Here is a 20887-nt window from a genome sequence, read left to right as displayed (position 1 = left end):
TCTCAAGTAAATGTATTTTGATTTAAGAATATACTGTAAAACAAATCTAAAATACTAAGAATTTTTTTTAGACAGAGATTCACTGCGAAACAGGAAGACGGTACATGCATGCTCTCAATATCACAGTGTCCTGGTAGAGAGTGTGTGTTTCTGAAGAACTGGCAATGAAGTTCACACACTCACACACACTTTCAGCACCTGCTGTCAGACGTGCTGAGCCGAAAGGAGATTTGTGGCTCATCTCAGCACAATCTCAGGCGCCATTCAATCACAGAGAGAGACGCCCCATCAGCACTAGCAATAAACTCACTTCTGCTCCTCCACCTTTCACACACTTGCTTCTTTCACTTACTCACAGATAATGTTGCTACTATATATACTAAGGCCAGAAAAAAATACTTTATGCAAGTACACAAACACGTGTGCAAGTACACAGTCCTGTCGGACATACTTTTTGTACTTGTATGGAGTATGTTTAGGGTCTAACACTTTTTTTTAAGATTTATTTTTGCCTTTATTATGATACGATAGTATGGAGTGTACAGCAAGCAAGGTGGGAGAAAGAGAGGGGGACGAGATCGGGAAATATCCTCGAGCCTGGACTCAAACTCGGGTTGCCCAAAGTGCAACAGTGCTATATATCGGCGCTGCCCACGAGGCTATCGTGTCGACATTTCATTAGCTTTAACAGGGATGGAATGGAATACTGTACTGCACTCTGTGTAGTATATAATGTATATGAAAAAGTATGCAATATGCATTGACAAACATTTCTAACAGTAGAATGCAATCTCTTTATGCATGTTTAATTCAGCAAGTGGCATCTAGTTATCTTGTTATCGTATTGCTTATACTATAACGATGGTGAAATAGAGAAATGTACACACATTAAGATCTAAAATCTTGTTGTTACTACTTTAGTGCAATTAGTTGTATATTATTTCATTTAAAAATGTCAAATACTAATTTCTTTTCATAAATATATATATGTGTGTGTGTGTGTGTGTGTGTGTGTATATATATATATAATATATAGTATATAATTTTTTTTCAGGAAAGTAAAAAAATACTATAGGGAAACTGTAGAGTATGCAATAACAAACATTTCGCATTTAACTTAATTTGCAAAGAGTAATTTGCAAGGAGTTTTTTTGAGTTGTTCTCATGTCAAATCTTTTATTTTTGAAGTTCAGATTTATGTTCATATTTTCATGGTTTATTTAGTTTCTTGTCCAACTAGTGAAAGTCTAGTTTCAAGTCTGAGATCTATGTTCTGAATTCTTGTTTAAAAAAAAAAAAAAAAAAAAATCTGCACTTGGGCTCAATCCTCAACAGTCTCCACAGTGTTAAAGATGCATCAGGCTCTCAGTACAGTGTGTGTGTAATATCACAGTGTTTCCTCTCACAGCAACTATTGTTTCCTGTTTGTCTTTGCTCTTCTTTTTCACTCCATCTTTTTCTTTGTACTTTTCCACAGACTGCCGTTTCTATGGAAACAAAGAGCAAGAGGCCGGCCTGGGTTTGATGGAGCGCTGTCAGACAGCGAGGGGGAGGTCGGATCGTGTGTGTGTGCTTGTGTGTGGCCCAGAGGGATCCTGAGGATTGTGCTCTATAGAAACAGTAAAACTCCAGAAGAAGCCGTGCTTCATCAAGCTGGTTCTCCTTTAGCACCTCCATCTTGCTCACAACCTCCTATGGTGGGTTTCAGTTTTATTCAGGGGTCGCAGAATCTGAGAATCTTCCAGAAAACATCTGAATCCATATAGCAAATCTCTTAAATGTTTCTCTGCTTTCAGATTAAATGGAGATGTTTCTCCTGGGCAAAAAAAAAAAAAAGTCCCACTTTATATTAAGTGGCCTTAACTACTATGTATTTACATTTAAATTAATCATTTGATATAATGCACTTATTGTGTACATACATGTCTTTACATTGTACTTATATTTTAAAAACACCTGCATGTAATTACATCTGTAATTAATTTCTGTAATTACATTTATAATTACACTGTTGACCCATCCCTTACACCTTACCCCTACCCTTAAACCTACCCATTCCACCAAAGCTTTCCCTAACCTTACCCGTATCCCACCTCAATAGTGGCAATAGTGTTTTGCAATTCAATATGAACCCAATAAGTACATTGTACTTATTTTTTTATGTAAGTACATAGTAGTTAAGGCCACTTAATATAAAATGAGACCAAAAAAAAAACCCCTCCAGAAATCACATCTCCTTGATAGCTTAAAAAGAGATCTCAAATTGTGCTCAGATCGATTAGATCCTGTAGTCAGAGATCTAAATATCCCAAAAGAAATTCTCATCAGATTATCTGTGCTGTGCTGTCTACACTTTTTTTTTTTAATTAATTTTATTTTGCAAAATATACTTCATTTATACTTCATTATAAAATCAAATTTTATAAAATGTTTATTTACAATTATTAAATTAATTTATTTAATTTTTTGCATTACAACAATGAGAATTTTGTAGGAAAATGTGCTTAATTGTCATGAAAAAATGACTAATGGTCCTAAAAATTAGCAAAATGTTTTTTTTCTATTCTAATACAATTGATTTTTTTATTAATTTTATTTTTTTTTAAATTATTTCTTTAAAAATATTATTTATTTTTATAAAATATATCATTAAAAATTAAGTAAATATATATGCATTATATATATATATATATATATATATATATATATATATATATATATATATATATACACACATACACACACACACACAAACACACACAGTCCCTCATGTATAAATTCAATTATTTTTATATGAAATATTTTACATAGTTTTTTTCATATTTATATTATTTTAACCCTTTCCAAAACAATAAAATAAATGTAATATGTTTGAAAAAATAATGAATTTATTTAAATTTTTGCATTACAGCAATAAGAATTTTTGAGGAAAATGTGCTTAATTGTCATGAAAAAATAAATAATGGTCCTAAAAATTGGCTTAATTTTATTTATGCAAAATGTAATTGTTTATTTCTAGTATTGTGATTTTGGGGTGAAATATGACTCGCCATGTTCCTACCAGAGATTCACTCCTTATGTCAACACAATTTGTGTCAAGGAGCCTAAAGAATATTCTGTGAAAGTTAAATGATAAATGAGAGCCCCATTATGTCTCTTGAGCTACGAAAAAGTAACATCTGAGCAATAAAAATGTCCTTCTGAAATACATTTTCATAGTAAGAGGGCAGATAATGGAGGAGCCTAAAGCCACAGAGCACCAATACCAGGAACGGTCCATGAGACCGATTGTGTTAAAGGACAATAATTATGTTACAGAAACGTCCATTTATCATCCACTTCCTCTTCAGCGTTAATAGACTGGAGTATCTGTTGGGCCCGAGGCACGTGTACCACATGTTTTCTGTGTTTAAATGACATTCGGCCCACAGCTGCTGTACGGTGGATCAGCTGGATTGTAAACTCATAAACGGCAGACATCAGACGCCTTCAGAAGTTTCATCTTCACACGATCTTTTTTTAACTATGGCTCAGTTTTATACATAGTCACACTGCTCTAATAGATCAGTAAACAACTGTAAATGAAGCAAAGATGCACGTTAACACACATTAATTTGATTTATAAAACATTTGCTCTCTATACATATCATAAACAACCAGACTTTGAGATGTTAGTCTGATAATGATCGTGTTTTTGATTCATTTTTTCTTTGAGGATTCATGAAAACATTGGGTGATGAGAACATGTCATTTCTTTGTTCATTTGTCTTACCAGACACGCAGACAACTCACTTTATTAGACAATAAATGTAATTTGTCACACGTTTTCTGGAAGTGAAGAGACAATCAGAGCACATAATGAGAAAACAGACAGTATGACATCAGTTTCCTAAGTAAAACCTTGCATCCAGAAAGCAAATTAAAGTTCTTGCGTTGATGAGCTGTCTGTTTTGAATGTGTGATTTGTTGTATTCTTTATTTTTGCTTCTGCTGAGTGATAAATGAGTGTTTTTTTTGCAGCTGTGTTTTAGTCCGAGTGTGAGATGAAGAAGGTAATTATCACTCCTTTGTGCGAGTTGTCTCCACAGGTGAGATGGAGGAGGCACAGCGGGAGCATCTTTCATTGCTCAGAGAGTGGAGAACACATGGATGCTTTACAGGCACATACTGGCATCCTGTATTTCTGATTCGGTGCCAGGAAAACCTTCTCAAACCACCAACTGCTGGATTTGTTTGGTTACTCCTAGGCTTTTGTATTTTCTGAAGAAACAAGTGTGCCGTTTGCCCATGCAAAACGTGCTGCCATTATGCTAGCTTTAAGTATTTGCTATAGTGTTATATGTTGTTCTTGGGTATTAGGTTGTTCTGTGTTGTTCTTGAGTGTTTTGGGTGGTTTCTGCAGTGTTTGATTGTTGCTATGGTGTTGTAAGTGGTTGCTAGGGTGTTCTAAATGGTTGCTGCTGTGTTCTAAGTTTTTCTTGAGTGTTTGGGTGGTTATTAGAGTGTTTGATTGTTGCAAGGGTTTTCTAAGTGGTTTGTAAGGTGTTCTGTGTTCTATGGTGTTTTGGGTGGTTGTTGTAGTGTTTGATTGATTGTTGCTCTGGTGTTCTTCTAAGTGGTTGCTAGGGTTTAAAAATGGTTGCTAGGGTGTTCTAAGTTCTTGTGTATTTTAGGTGGTGATTATAGTGTTTGATTGTTGTTAAGTGGTTGTTAGGATGTTCTGTGTTGTTCTTGAGTGTTTTGGGTGTTTGTTGTAGTGTTTGATTGTTGCTAGGGTGTTCTGAGTGGTTGGTAGGGTGGTCTTTTTTTATTCTACGGTGTTTTGGGTGGTTTTTAATTGTTGCTAGGGTGTTTTGGGTGGTTTTTAAAGTGTTTGATTGTTGCTAGGGTGTCCTAAGTGGTTGGTAGGGTGGTCTTTGTTGTTCTACCGTGTTTTGGGTGGTTGTTGTAGTGTTTGATTGTTGCTAGGGTGTTCTGAGTGGTTGGTAGGGTGGTCTTTTTTTATTCTACTGTGTTTTGGGTGGTTTTTAATTGTTGCTAGGGTGTTTTGGGTGGTTTTTAAAGTGTTTGATTGTTGCTAGGGTGTTCTAAGTGGTTGGTAGGGTGGTCTTTGTTGTTCTACCGTGTTTTGGGTGGTTGTTAATTGTTGCTAGGGTGTTTTGGGTGGTTGTTAAAGTGTTTGATTGTTGCTAGGGTGTTCTAAGTGGTTGGTAGGGTGGCCTATGTTGTTCTATAGCGTTTTGGGTGGTTGATAGAATGTCTGATTGTTGCTAACTGGTTACTAGGGTGTTCTAAGACATTTTTGAGTGTTTTAGGTGGTTGTTGAAGTGTTTGATTGTTGCTAGGGTGTCCTAAGTGGTTGTTAGGGTGTTCTGTGTTGTTCTTGAGTGTTTTGGGTGGTTGTTGTAGTGTTTGATTGTTGCTAGGGTGTTCTAAGTGGTTGGTAGGGTGGTCTTTTTTAGTTCTACGGTGTTTTGGGTGGTTTTTTAATTGTTGCTAAGGTGTTTTGGGTGGTTTTTAAAGTGTTTGATTGTTGCTAGGGTGTTCTAAGTGGTTGGTAGGGTGGCCTATGCTGTTCTATGGCGTTTTGGGTGGTTGATAGAATGTCTGATTGTTGCTAACTGGTTGCTAGGGTGTTTTAAGTCATTTTTAAGTGTTTTAGGTGGTTGTTGAAGTGTTTGATTGTTGCTAGGGTGTCCTAAGTGGTTGTTGGGGTGTTCTGTGTTGTTCTTGAGTGTTTTGGGTGGTTGTTGTAGTTTTTGATTGTTGCTAGGGTGTTCTAAGTGGTTGGTAGGGTGGTCTTTTTTAGTTCTATGGTGTTTTGGGTGGTTTTTAATTGTTGCTAGGGTGTTTTGGGTGGTTTTTAAAGCGTTTGATTGTTGCTAGGGTGTTCTAAGTGGTTGGTAGGGTGGTCTTTGTTGTTCTCTGGTGTTTTGGGTGGTTGTTAATTGTTGCTAGGGTGTTTTGTGTGGTTGTTAAAGTGTTTGATTGTTTCTAGGGTGTTCTAAGTGATTGGTAGTGTGGTCTTTGTTGTTCTATGGCGTTTTGGGTGGTTGATAGAATGTCTGATTGTTGCTAACTGGTTGCTAGGGTGTTCTAAGTCGTTCTTAAGAGTTTTAGGTGGTTGTTAAAGTGTTTGATTGTTGCTAGGGTGTCCTAAGTGGTTGCTAGGGTGTTCTGTGTTGTTCTTGAGTGTTTTGGATGGTTGTTATAAGGTGCGTCCCAATTCGCGTACTTATGTACTATTCTATGACGTTTTTAAGTACAAATAGTGAGAGTAGTGTGTTCACACTGAAAATTCCAAAAAGAAAAAGTACACTTTAAATACCCAGATGATGCATTAAATTAACGGAAAAAACGAAGTGTGGAACGTTGGACACTTCATGTACACTCAACTGTCGCAGCTTTAATTACATAGTGGAGGGGGAGAGGGTATCAGACTCCGATGTTAAATGACAAAATAACCGTATACAATTCATGCGCTACATGGATGAGTACATAGTGCATAAGTACATAGTTTATAAGTGCATAGTGTATAGTGCGTTGTTTGGGACGCAACTATAGTGTTTGATTGTTGCTAGGGTGTCCTAAGTGGTTGGTAGGGTGGTCTATTTTGTTCTAGGGTGTTTAGGTGATTGCTAGGGTGTTCTAACTAGTTAAAATCAATGGAGACACCTCAAGTCTCTGTGATGTTATGGTCTATATGGCTGAGCAGAGAGAAGCATGTTGGATCTCTAGGGATGTTCTGGTGAAGTGAGCTGGAAGACGCTGGTTGTGTCTTAATGCAGGAGGGCTGGTGAATCTCTCAGTTCATGTCTGTTCTTCCACAGGGCCCAGAGGAATAACGCCTGTCCATATAACCCTCCCCATGCTCTCCTGTCTCTGTATGATGCATTTTTAACAGAGTTTGCAGCTCAGTGAAGTGTGAGGATGTTTTATCCATTGCTGCCAGCATGGAATGAAGAAGCAGCACAGTATTTGGTTCCAGCGATGTAATTGTGTTAAATAACCATCATTTTCCCCAGTTCTCATTGCATTTGAGTATCATTTGATTTCCTTTGCAAATTTTTGAGATTGTGGAGATGTCTTCTGAAACTCTAGAGATTATACGTACATTCTTTTTAAATAGTAGACAGGATGGCGTATACTGTACAGTAAGTCTGTGTTCTCCATGTGTCTTCAGCAGCATTATCATCCATCAGCCTGAACAGATGAAGCCGTATTAAACGTGACATTCATTACCTCCTGCTGTAGTATGTGCAGCACCATCTCTGCAGGTATTCCATGCATACAAAAACAGTATACATACTCCACACTGGAAGCACAGTATGCAATTCTGAGCATAGCCGTTGTCTTCTTTGCATCACACTTCATTCTTGTCATCTTCGATTCATTTTTTCCTGTTGTGTGGCCAGCGTTAAACTCGGTTATGGAGGCGTGTGACCTTTCCCTCTCAACATGATTGATATTTTATGCTGTGCGTTTGAAGGATGCTGGGAAAACGAAATATCCTCTAGAGATCTGACACCTGTCATAATCTTTCCTGATATTAGTTATATGCAATTATTTAATCTGCATGCAATTAAAGCCTCTGGTTGATGAATAACGTGGAATAATTTATGAACCCATTGTTTCAGCGATGCGTGATGACTAGCGATTAGACGGGGTTTATCCGGCCAGCGCCGAGAGAATGTAAACATGCTTTTTTATATTCATGAGCTCAGATGAGGATCTGTTAAATACACATGGAGATATTAGTATCTCGATTTCCACAACATTCCTCGACATGCCGAACAATGCTTATTCTGAGTTTTTGTTTAGATTCTTAACCCTGCTGTCGTCTCCGATTAGTTCTCGTTAACTAGTGGTTAACGAACCTCCATTTTTCTTCTAATAGATGCTTTATCTTCAGCGTGCTTGAAGCAGCTGAATAATTGAGATTTGCAAATTGGCTGTTTGCATTGTCTCCACATGCAACAATTAATTGTTTGTCTGCTGGCTAGAGACAAGACGAGACGGCCTGTGTGTTTTTGTGTCTGGTGTTGTTGTGTGAGCTGCAGCCTGTAGATTTTATTGGAAAAAGCGAGAGCCATTCAACAGATCTTCAAGGTCAAGACCGCAGGATATTATTGTGTGTGCTTGTGTGTACAAACACAGTACTGTTTCTCCCCCTTCTGCGTTTCTGGCCAGAGGACTTAATGCCGTTTACACTGCCTTTATGTCTCATTTAAGCATCGTTTTTGTCTAAGATGTTTCAGCAGCTCAGATCATTTGGTCTTTGGAGAATCTGATGAGAAATATTTGAGATCTCTGACTTTTGATTGCAGACTTTTAACTGGGAGGGATTTGATTGGATTGTGAAAATTGTTTGTTACTTCCAGAATGGAGCTAAATTAAAAAAAAAAAAAAAAATAATTTTTATTTTATTTTATTTTATTTTTTTAATTTAATGTCTTTATTTTATTTTATTTTATTTTTTTGATTGCGAAAAGTGGTTATTACTTCCAGAGAGTTTACTAAAACAATAGCGGAATATATATTTTTATTTTATTTTATTTTATTTTATTTTATTTTATTTTATTTTATTTTATTTTATTTTATTTTATTTTATTTTATTTTATTTTATTTTATTTTATTTTTTATTTTATTTTATTTTATTTTATTTTATTTTATTTTATTTTATTTTATTTTATTTTATTTTATTTATGCTGTTTTCTTTTTATATTTAATTTAATGACTTTTTCTTATTTTATTTTTTGCTTATTTTATTTTTTTGCGAAAAGTGGTCATTACTTCCAGAACAAAATTTGAATTTACTAAAACAATAGCTGAATAGATATTTGATTTGATTTGATTTATTTTAAATTTTTATTTTTAATTTTATTTTATTATTTTTTTTAATTTTTTTTTTGATTGCGAAAAGTGGCCATTACTTCCAGAATAGAATGTGTATTTACTAAAAAAATAGCTGCATAGATATTTAGTTATTTTATTTTATTTTACTTTTGTTTTGATTTTTGTTTTGTTGAAAGTTTTATGCAGATTATGAAGACATAAAAAAACATGCACTTATGAATGGTTCACAATGCAACCAAGAAAATGTAGTAAGAAGGTACATTTTGATTTCACATTGACTTTATGTCCCATTTGCTCTCATTTCCTTGCTAACAAAGAGAAACAAGTGAGATATTAGTGAGAGCTCATTTGTGATTTACCCAGACAGACGCTCTCTTGTGCTGCAGTATCTGGTGGACATCTGACTCTCTTCTGGATGCTGGCCGTCTCCTCTTTTGTTACTCTGAGGTCACAATGACACTTTTATCACTCTGAATTTTCTTTCTTTCTCTCACAAAGCGAGGCGAAGCGTTCCGGATGGACGGAGAACAGTGATACATCCGCCGTCCTGTCCGAGATCATTCATTGTTCAGTGTTCAGTACAGTAATTCATACAATATCTGAGTGTCGTTCAATAGATAAGCAGGTTACCCTTTATTCCAATTGTTCACTTTAGACATGCTACTAACTCTCATTAGATTATTAGTAGATTGATAGGGTTAGGGTTAGTAAAATAAGTCGACATGGAGTTGGAAAGTTACTTATAGTCAGTAGAATGTCTGTTGAAGTACATCAAAATAAAGTGTTAGCATATATGAAGCAGACAGTCTATTAATACTCTAATGACTGTTAATTGACATGTAGTTGCAAAGTTACTTAGTTGGTAGAATGTCTAATGTGGACTATCAAGATAAAGTGCTACCAATAAGCAAATATCAAAGCAGTAAGAAAAAGTTTTGCAGTGCAATTATTTCCTAATTTGCTTTCGTACCCTGACGTCTCCAATGCATGACGTCCACGCGTATGGAAGCACGTGGTCACAATAGAGCCTTGTTCTCGATGCCTCAGGGTAAAAGAGTTTATCACAGCAGATTGTTTCATCCCTCCATGTCCGTCTCAGTGGCACACGGCTAACAAACACTACACTATGTGTACTGTAGTCCTGTGCCACTTTAACTCTTACAGAGGGACAGCGATTATCTGAAGGCTGACTGCACCTGGCCTCCGCTCTGAAGTTTTTTGGGATGGAATCGGGTCATATGGTCGTCATCGGAGGCCTCGAGACACAGGCTGTCAAATCTGAAACGGTGCCCATGTCACATGGCGAACTGAGTGCTAACCGCAGTGCTAAGCACACAGAGCTAAGCACACAGAGCTAAATGACGGCCATTATCAGCAGGTCATCATGGGTCGGACTGGAACGGCCCTCATGGCCATGAGCCATAATATAACGCAGCGTACAGTGACCCTTCAACACACAGAAAAGAGTCCAGTCAATAAATCAAGAGAGGAGACTGTGTTCAGTAGGGAAAACTGCCATACTGCATACTGAGCAGTACAGAGCCCTGCACATGATGTAAACAATATATATATTATGGCCACAAATTAAGAATTCATTCTCTCATTTAAGTTAAATTGTGGCCACAAAATAAGAATTCATTCCCACAATTTATTAATTTTTTCCCTTGCTTTAGTAAATCATGGCCATGTTGCACTAATTCATTCCCTTGTTTTGATTTAAAGGGTTAGTTCACCCATAAAAAGGAAAATAAAAATAAATGAACAAATAAATTTGGGAACAATAACACATCACAGGCAGGGGCCTGTGTTATTGTTCCCAATTATTTATTTATTCATCTTTTTTTTTTTTTTTTGGGTACAATGTTTATGAACGGCAATATTGCCTGATGTGCTGTTCCCAAATTTATTTATTTATTTATTTTCTTTGATAGAGCTATTCTGGAGTCCTGGGAATTATTAGTCTGTTTTTCAGAGTTATATCTTTCATGTGGACGTTAATGTTGATTTTTTTTTTTTTTTTTGACAGATGTGTGATTATTCCTAGTATTATCTTTAATTGTCATTTGTTGTTTCAGATGGACTTAAACTGGAGTCTTTGGACTGATTATTTGATTATCTGATTGCTTTAATTATGATCATGATCACCTGAGGATTTGTAGTGCATTTTCTATATTATTATTGAGAATGAGTGAAATTGTTACACTGATGAAGGCGAAGCGTTTGTCATCTTATTTCCTGCGTACCATGATTAAAGTGCTTCAGAGTGCAGACCTTTTTTGTATTGTTATATTGATATATAGGTCTCAGCACTTAATTAGCTAGGAGAGCACGGTGAATGCTTTGATTGGTGTTAGTATTTTCAAAATTATATGGTGCTTTTGATGAATTCATTACACAAAAGTTATAGAGAAACGCAGGAACTGCATGATCATTAGTTTACTAAATAAAATAGGGCTAAAATACCTATATACAATAAGCACTTAACTTAAATAACTATTAAATAATATAACCAGAGAACTGGCTGACTAAAATCAGCTTGAAAATGGTGTCTCATTGAACAAAGATTACTAATCCATCTGTAATTTCTTGACAAGTTAAACTGTTATTTCATAACTCAGTCGTGGAAGTCTGTTCTTCTGGCAACATTAAATAGCCTAATTAAATATAATTCTAGGGAAAAAGCATGTTGAGATTCGTGACAGTACAAAGTTTGAGCGCGTCCAGTGCGAAAGTCAAAGAAATCCACGTTCGAGAAGAAGAGAGATTCGTGCTCGCGAATTACATGGATGCGCTCTCCACAATTGTCAATAAAATAACACCATAGAAACTGCCCCAATGAACTATAAAAAACAAAAGGAAAGCAGTGTCTGAAAGCTGCAATCGATTTTTATTGGTTAAAATGAAAGGAGAAAATCTCATGTTTTTCCTTGGGTGCTCAACTATTTCCATGGGTGCTCGAGCCCCCGAGCCTTTTGTTTAAATATTGCTTTGTTTTGTTTTTGCTCTCTCTCTCTCTCTCTCTCTCTCTCTCTTGAAATTATCAGAACTCACATAGAAAGGATAGATGTGCATAACATTTGAAAACACAAAGATCTTTCACTCTTTTTTGAGTGAACAGGACAATAAGAAGCTCATATGAGCATAAATTTAGCCCGTTACTGTTTTAGCTGCTTGTGTGTATGTGTGCATAATGTGTGTGTGTTTCTGTGTGCATAAAGAGTCTTTTGTATGGAGCGAATCGCAGGCGTTGTTGGCCCGCGGCGGATTTCTCCTACTTCATTAAAGCAGAACACATGTCTGTATGCATGACAATAAGCATTACAGCGATCTGTACAGCCTTACAGTCACTGCAAGTGTAGATCTGTTTGACAAGCACTTCACTGTTTCCTTACACGGTGATTTCTGATCATGAGACTCCTGCTACTTCAACATGTATGAGACACACACACACAAACATATGCACACAAATATATATATATATATATATAATTTTTTTTTAAATATTTTTTCTGAACACATGTTTGCATATATAACACCTTTGCAAGTAAACAGCAACATCCTGACAACCACTCACAACACCCTAGCATCTCATTTTTCTTGCATGCACCTGTAAGTTTAAATTGAGAAAATAATTCATGCATTTTTAATAATGCAATAATGTACAACACAAAATCAAGGTTTCCTCTGGGTCTGGGAAGCAACTTACTCGTCGGGCGTCTTTTTAAAGGCCTCATTTCCTGGCCTCTCCGTACACGCTGCCATTCTCATGAATAAAAGATGCAGTCGTTAAACTTAGTTTAATAGTTTCAATAAAAGCTCCTTCCAGAGAGATAAGCTGTCACATTAACTTAATATTCGTTTCCTAAATGTGCCTCTCAGGGTTCCATGGTGAAATTAAATTTCAATTCGTATTTATTCTTTTCATGTCTTTATGAACTGTGTCAACCAGGTTTGGAAATATAGATGGAATTAGAAGGTAATGTTATATACTGAATTTGATGCATGAACTGCATTTGCATGAACTGAGAGGTGAGGGTGACAAATGAGCGCCAAAAACGCAGGGCAGAGCCCACTATTTCAGTTTATAATACTAAAACAATAACTTTAAATAATTTTAAAATAAATGTAATACTTTTTAATATTTTTTTCTAAAATAAAATTTAAACAATATAAATAATATATATGTATATATGCATGTGCATATATATTTATATTTCTTTTTTGTATTAATGATTATAATGACTTTATTTTAATATTTAATTTTGCTATATATATGTGTGTGTGTGTGTGTGTGTGTAAATATATGTATGTATATAATTTGTGAACACATTTATGTGTAAATTAAAAACAAACATTAAAATAAAGTCATTGTAATCATAATATAAAAAGAAAAATATATATATTTGTAAATACATGTTTATAATAATATTTAAATTGAAATTAAAATAAAAATAGTACAGTAATATTAATATAATATTTATATAATTAATAAAAATAGTACAAAAATGATATATATATGTGTGTGTGTATGTATATATACATACACATATATTCAGTATATTTATATATATATATATATATATATATATATATATATATATATATATATGCATACACTAAAATTCTCTGTATAAATAAATCTCTCTGTATAAATTAAATATAAACTCTGTATAAATTAAAGGATATTTTGTATCGATTCTGGAATGTTCCAAATCCAGGAGGCAGTATTCCGTAGCAGTAACAGTTGTTAAACCACAACAGAACAGAGTAAGGGATCATCTTTCCTGACTCTAGTAAGTTTGATGTGTATTGTGACACTGGATCAGTCCATATTGTTCTGTTTGCGCCGCATCCATCCATCCATCCATCCATCATCCATCCATCCATTCATCCATCATCCATCCATCCATCCATCCGTTTGTGTGTGTTCAACTGAAAATTTCTTTGTAGGCAACTGAAGTGTGTGTGCATGGAAAAGTTGTTTTCAGCACAGAAACATGAATCCTTTAATAACTATATTCTGCCGGAGCTCTCAGGCTGGTAATTTGGTGGGTGTGGACGCCTCGCGACCTGCGATGGCATTTCCCTACTTTACTGCTATAGCAAAGATGACAGATGATCGGTTGTCATGGTAACCATCCAAGTGACGATACGGTACCCTATGTTTTTTATTATTCGGATGCACTGGGGAACCTCTGAACATACCTCAGATACTGTTTTGGAAAGATAAGTGGGTGTTAAAGTCACTTAGTGTGTTCTTTCTGGCATGAAACAGCAGTGTTGTTTTAGGGTGTGTTCAATTAAAACGAACTGTAGTGCGATTGCTCTGTAAGTGTGGTTCATTTGAATAAGTGTGAACACTGCCATCCGAACCCTGGTGCTCACACTAACAAGCGCACTGAGAATGCTGAAAAGACGGGTCTCGGTCTGTTTCCAAACGAACTCCACTGTTAGTTTTAGTTAATGATAATAACCCTGGCTCAGAGCTGCTCTTTTTCACATGTTAGGCTGATTTTAAACTTCAGAAGCTCAAAAAAATGACTAAAGAGCAACATAAAAGTAGTTAATATGACTTTACATTAGAAGTGCGCAATATTATATAACATATCATATGACTTCAGAAGACTTGGAATATAGTGCACAGATTATACAGCCTTTTGTGGTGTTTCACTGTATAAATCATTTTCCAGTTTTGTTGCATGTCTCTGTAATTACACTCTTAAAAAAAGTGTTTTTGCAGTGATGCCATAGAAGAGCCATTTATGGTTCCCCGAAGAACCTTTCAGTGAACCGTTTTTTTCTTAGTGTGAAGAACATTCTAAAAATCTAAAGAAAATTCTTCCACTATAAAGAACCTTTTGTGGAATGAAAAGATTCTATGGATGTTCATGGACCCATAAAGAACCTTTATTTGCAAGAGTGTATTCCTTTAATATGAAACTGTCACTCAGTATTTCTCTGGTAAACCTCTAAATACCGGGTGTCAGAATTTAGCAATTGCCATGACAACAGTAACAGTGACGCACAACTGGGAGTTGCTCCACTGAGAGCCGGTCAGTATTTTAGTGTGCTGCACACACAGATCTTGGCTGGTTTATGCCTGGCGGTGCTGGTAACCAGCTAATGTGACAAAAGAAACTTTTCCTTGTAACTGTATCAGATGTATCACCCATACTAGGCCTCTGGAAAGGCTGTGTGTGTGTGTGTGTGTGTTCAGTCTCAGATAGTGTTACTGTCTCTAGGTGTGTCTGAGGATGTGTCTAAGTTGGGTGGTGGCTGTAATGTTGCCCTGGTTTCCTCTTACTTACTCTGCATGAGATCAGCAGCTAAAATAAGAAAATGATATAGACACACTGCCAATATGTATAAAGAAAATGGTGAGGAATATAAGCAAGCTCTGGTAACCTGAACATGATGTCACAGCTAACAGAACCTTCTCAGAACTTTCCAGTAACGTTAATAGAATGTTAGTTCAAAGTTAGTCTTTAATAAATGTCTTTAATAATTACATTAATTATATATTGTTCATGAACATTTTTTCCTGAAACATTTGAGCTGTTTGAAATATGCTACTTTTTTTTAGAATGTTCAGAGAACATTCAAAAGTAACATTCTCATGTTTGCAGAATGCAAATGGAATGTTCCTTGAACGTTTAAACATTTAAAAAATGGAGTGTTCAGAGAACATTCAGAAGTCATGTGTTTTTTTTTGTGTTTTTTTTACTTCATAGGAACCTTCTCTTAAAAATTAAATAAAACATTCTCATAAACTTGTCTGTTTGTGTTTTACAGGGGAAAGCAAGTTGTATGTGTTTGGAACAACATGAGGGTCAGAATAAAGTCAGAATTGAGTTATAAAATCAGAATTGTGAGTTATAGAGTCAGAATTGAGTTATAGAGTCAGACTTGCGAGTTATAAAGTCAGAATTGTGAATTATAAAGTCAGAATTGTGATTTATAAAGCCAGAATTGTGAGTTATAAAGTCAGAACTGAGTTATAAAGTCAGAATTGTGAGATATAAAGTCAGAATTGTGAGTTATAAAGTCAGAATTGTGAATTATAATATAAAGTCAGAATTGTGAGATATAAAGTCAGAATTGTGAGTTATAAAGCCAGAATTGTGAGATATAAAGTCAGAATTGTGAGTTATAAAGTCAGAATTGTGAGTTATAAAGTCAGAATTGAGTTATAAAGTCAGAATTGCAAAATATAAAGTCAGAATTGCAAGAAATAAACTAGCAATTGTGTCGTATTTTTCTCAGATATTCAGATTTTCTCAGATTTGTTTATATCTCGCAATTCTGACTCTATAACATGCAATTGCGAGTTATAAAGTCAGAATTGTGAGATAAAATGTCGCAATTACCTTTTGTATTTTTCATTTTATGGTGGAAACAAGCTTCCACTACTGTGCACATTGACAAAAGGCAACTCCGTTAATTAGTCACAGAAAGTAAGAGCCCACTGGGACCACAAGTGTTGTATAATGACTCTGGTATGATCTTTGCCTTAATTACATGCATAATAATATAATAATTAATTACATATATTGGTCTTATTTCAGTAGGTTCACCCATATCCAGACACACAATAGAATCTTGTACTATTTTAAACAATCTCTAATGGTAGTTTTTGATTCAAAAGCTCCTGACAAGTAGAATGAATCAGGCTGAATTCCTTGTACCAGTTTTCTCCCGCTATATCATCAATATCCAGGAAGTTGTCACTACTAATTAAACCTCCTTTCCCTGAGGGTCTTAAAAGTTTGACTTGGCATTTCCTCTTAACATCTCGCAACCACAAAAAAGACAGCTCTGCTAGAGAGTTTCTTCATTTATGGACATAAAGAATCTGTCTTTGTTATTGAGACTTCCGCTTCTGAACATAATTTGATCGTGCCAAGTGTTAGCCGCGCCTCTTTAATTGTGGCCCGGAGCTTTTCCCTCCTTCGGGTCGTGAATGATAAAAGCGTTTGATGTTATTAATTCATAAAAGGGATGTGATCTTTCATCCGGCCCCGTGGAGGAAACCAGTTCTGATGATAAAAGTTCTATTTGGAGGAAATGTTTCTGGAGCGGGCGAGTTCTTTCTAAAGCGTCTCACAGCATGAATTATGCACTAAGACCTTGATCAGCTTTTGCATCTGAACTGGACTGCTTTTTAATAGCCAAAGCTAATGAAGACAGATCACAGCTCGGCATATAGATAACATACTGTTCATTGTACTGACTCTGTGAATTGTGTTGTGATGGTGTAAAACCAGGTTAATTTCTCTGTAGGACCGAAAAATGTTTCCCTGAAGAACTTCACAGATAATAAATTATAAATATGTTGATATGCTTATGATCATATGATCTGATTATAATCAGTATCAATTTTAAATCTATTGCTGAATAAATATATATTTTTAGAAAATGTTAATAATATTATTATATAAGAATTTCACAGATATGTAGTGAAATGTTAATAATATTTAAGTATTTTTTAAATATTATTTAAATATTAAATATTTTAATAATAATATTTAATATTTAAATAACTAAAGTAAAAATCCCATTAATTTATTCTTTTTTTTACTGAAGAACTTCACAGATATGTAGTGAAATGTTAATATTTAAATAAGTTATTAAAAAGTAATTAAAATTAAATATTTTAATAATAATAATAATATTTAAATAAATAACTACATTATTATATAGATATTTTTTTATTACATTTCTTTTTCTAAATATTAAATAGTTTAATAATAATATTTAAATAAGTAAAAATCCCATTAATTTATCCTATGGAGAAATTTTTATAATTACATTTTTTACTGAAGAACTTCACAGATATGTAGTGAAAAGTTAATAATATTTAAATAAATTTTAAATATTATTAAAGTATCAAATATTTTAATAATTATATTTAAATACATAAAGTAAAAATCCCATTAATTTATTAGAGATTTTTATTACAGTTTTTACTGAAGAACTTTACAGATATGCATGGAAATACATTTAAATAATATAAATATAATTTTACCAAAATCATCATTTTTAACAAAATTATAAATGATACATTTTTAAAAAATTTTAAGGAATATTTTATGAAAAATGTGTTTATTAAAATATATAAACAGGTGGCAATAAATTTAAAATATATTGTTATTATGATTGTTTTATAGGAGTAGAAGCGATGCTGCTGAATCTTTTGCTGAGCATTTCAGCAATTAATCCTTTTAGCCAATCAGAACCTCCATCCCTGAGAATCAGACATGTTTTAGATTCTAATCCAATCAGTCATTTGGGCTCCTGATGTACTTCTTCTGTAAATAGAAAATAGAATTAGTCAGGTAGATTGATATGAAGCGTAATCTAATAGGAAGTACTGCAATGGAAAACGTTTCTTCGCACAGCATTACAATGATGCTAGTGTGGTTACTAGGGTGGTTGCTAGGTGGTTGTTAGGGTGTTTTGGGTGATTTGGCATTGTTATATATTAGTGATGTAGAATAAACAGGTGGCACTTCATAAAACTGTGACATTTATCATCTTACGCGTCTCATAAAGATCTTCTGTGAATGCAGCTAATCAATGTAAGTATTGTCTCTGGAGATCCGAAAACTAGAGGACGTTTGACTAAATCCGCGGTCTCTGGAGCTTGTAAAGAGAAGCTTCCTACAAAATCCTTGATTAGTATTCAACGTCTCTCTTCCCACAGGGCCATCACTTTACCTCCGCACAGATGCGCCTGGATTTAAACACTGTTCACTGTCTCTAAACCCTCCGCTGGCTGCGGGACTGAGATATTACAGCCCATACCTGCAGCCTTCTGGAAAAAAAACACAATCCATAAGTTTTCCAGAGCTATTCAATTAACTTAAAAAACTTGTGTGATTACATTTAATTTTCAATAACGCTCTGAAGAATTAGAGGGCTTTGCCGCCGTGCTTTGGTGTTCATTAGCAGTAATCCGCAGCGATCAGGTGTGTTCTGGAGAGATAGTGTGCACTGGTGGGAGTTTTCCAGATCTTTGTTTCGGCCCACTAGGCGCCGGAATACGGGATTCAGCAGGCGCAGTCGCAGTTCATGCGGTTGCCATGGAAATCTGCACACTCTGGGGTTTAGCCACAGCCCTGTTTTACTAAATGCTTGAGAAGACGTGGTCGTGGTCTGTGATAAAGTGTATTAAAATGGCAGTTTAGTGCAGATGAATGTGTAAACAGACCTCAGAGCTCCCCGCTGAACACCAGGATCATGGTTGCTCTGCATAAACACGTTTGTTTGTATGTCTGTTTATCACAGGAGTCAGACTTTGCTATTGTTTGCTTTGCTCTCACAATGTTCGGTTATTTTTGTTGAAGCTGAAGTGGAAATGCATTGAACTCTCGTTATTGCTCATATTTAGGGTTGATTATTTGAACAAACCCCAAACAGTTCCATGCTACAACAGTCCATCCAGTGTGTGTGTATATATATATATATATATATATATATATATATATATATATATGTATATAAATGAAAATAAATTTATTTTATCAATATTTATTGATATTGATATAATTTATTTATTTGCTTCAAATCAAAGTTTGCAAACTCTTTATTGAAGTTTTTAATTTCTGAGTGATCTGACTATTTAATCTGACATGTTTTCATCTGGCAGGCCATAAAAGCAGACAAATACACATTTCTACAATGCTGAGCGAATACATTTTTTTCCCCTCATTTCTGCAAACCTCACAAACTACACTAAAATTAGTATTCACAACTTTAGTTATGCACATATTCAAATATGCACATACATCATCAATATGAGATTGCGCCTTTTATGTAATGGACTCTTTTTGAGGAGACAAGCATTTGATATTCAAAGTCTGTTTACAGTCTCTCTGGTGGGAGGAACTGCAGAGAGAGTGGGTAAATACATTTTGCCCACTGCTGTGTTGTAAAACACCATGAATTAAACATTCAAGGCATTCTAGGAGATCGGAGATCAGTGAATTTGGTGTGAGGACTCATTACTGACTCTGACTGCAAGTTTAAGATGTAAGTGGAACAGCGAGGCAATATTTTTAAGTAGAGAGGGCAATGTATTAATTAATTCATTCATTAAAAATTATTTTTTTATTATTTTGTCATGCAAGTGAGACTCAAAACTATCAGTGTTGGTGTAAAATTCATGTGCAGATATGACTACACAAGCAGCCTCAGCCATTGATATGTTTTACCTGTTTCACAGGCCTCACAACAGAAAGGTCTCCGCTTGGGCTCAAAAAAGAGGCCGTCATCATGCCGCACATACCAGGGGGCTTGGTGCAAAAATGCCACCAAAATTAATAAAAATCCCCCAAAATTGAAGATATGGGGCAAAAAATGTCCCTGTATGAGTTCTTGTTGATAATATTTAAGCAATACCACACAAACAAATCTGCTGTTTTCCCGAATATCAGCATGTTTGCAAATATGATATTGATTTTTCATACAACAGTTCAATAAAAAAGAAGTTAATATTAGGTGACTCACGTTTTAGACTCAGAATATTGTCTGTTTTTGCTTTATTTTGTCAATGAAAATAGTTCCAAACAAATCCACAGTAGCATCACATCTCTGAGCAACAAAATGATGTTTTGTTACTCAATGAATCAGTCTAACGAATGACGCAATGACTCACTTATAAAGACAGTCTTGGGCTGTGTCTGAAATCGCCATTTGAGGGGACAGTTATTTTTAGTGGTTTCCGAAACCATAGTGGATTTTACTGAATGCACTCATTCAATCCCACAATGCACTGCAATAAAGAGTGTACAACCGATGTACGCTCAACGGCTAGATGTAATATAAGTCTCTGATGTCCCCAGAATGTGTCTGTGAAGTTTCAGCTCAAAATACCCCACAGATCATTTATTATAGCTTGTCAAATTTGCCCCTATTTGGGTGTGAGCAAAACACGCCATTTTTGTGTATGTCTCTTTAAATGCAAATGAGCTGCTGCTCCCGCTCCCTTTCCAGAAGAGGGCGGAGCTTTAACAGCTCGTGCTTCGGTTGC

At 35.0% G+C, this 20887-nt stretch overlaps 1 long non-coding RNA gene across 4 annotated transcripts in view; it reads left to right on the top strand.

Annotated features, from left to right (window-relative positions):
- The window catches only part of LOC125244674, a 43503-nt gene that overhangs the window by 7544 nt on the left and 15072 nt on the right, over positions 1-20887 (top strand). For 2 of the 4 annotated variants that reach the window (XR_007179352.1, XR_007179349.1), the window contains 2 exons: positions 1478-1697; positions 7187-7277. This is a non-coding gene — a long non-coding RNA (uncharacterized LOC125244674). Of the gene's footprint in view, positions 1-1477; positions 1698-7183; positions 7278-20887 lie in introns of all 4 variants that reach the window. The other 2 variants (XR_007179351.1, XR_007179350.1) reach the window with 2 other exon arrangements.

The sequence above is a fragment of the Megalobrama amblycephala genome, linkage group LG14 (genome assembly GCF_018812025.1).
Source record: "Megalobrama amblycephala isolate DHTTF-2021 linkage group LG14, ASM1881202v1, whole genome shotgun sequence".
NCBI classification, from domain to species: domain Eukaryota; kingdom Metazoa; phylum Chordata; class Actinopteri; order Cypriniformes; family Xenocyprididae; genus Megalobrama; species Megalobrama amblycephala.
Note: the sequence above shows the minus strand (reverse complement) of the source record. Positions and strands in the feature narration are given on the sequence as shown.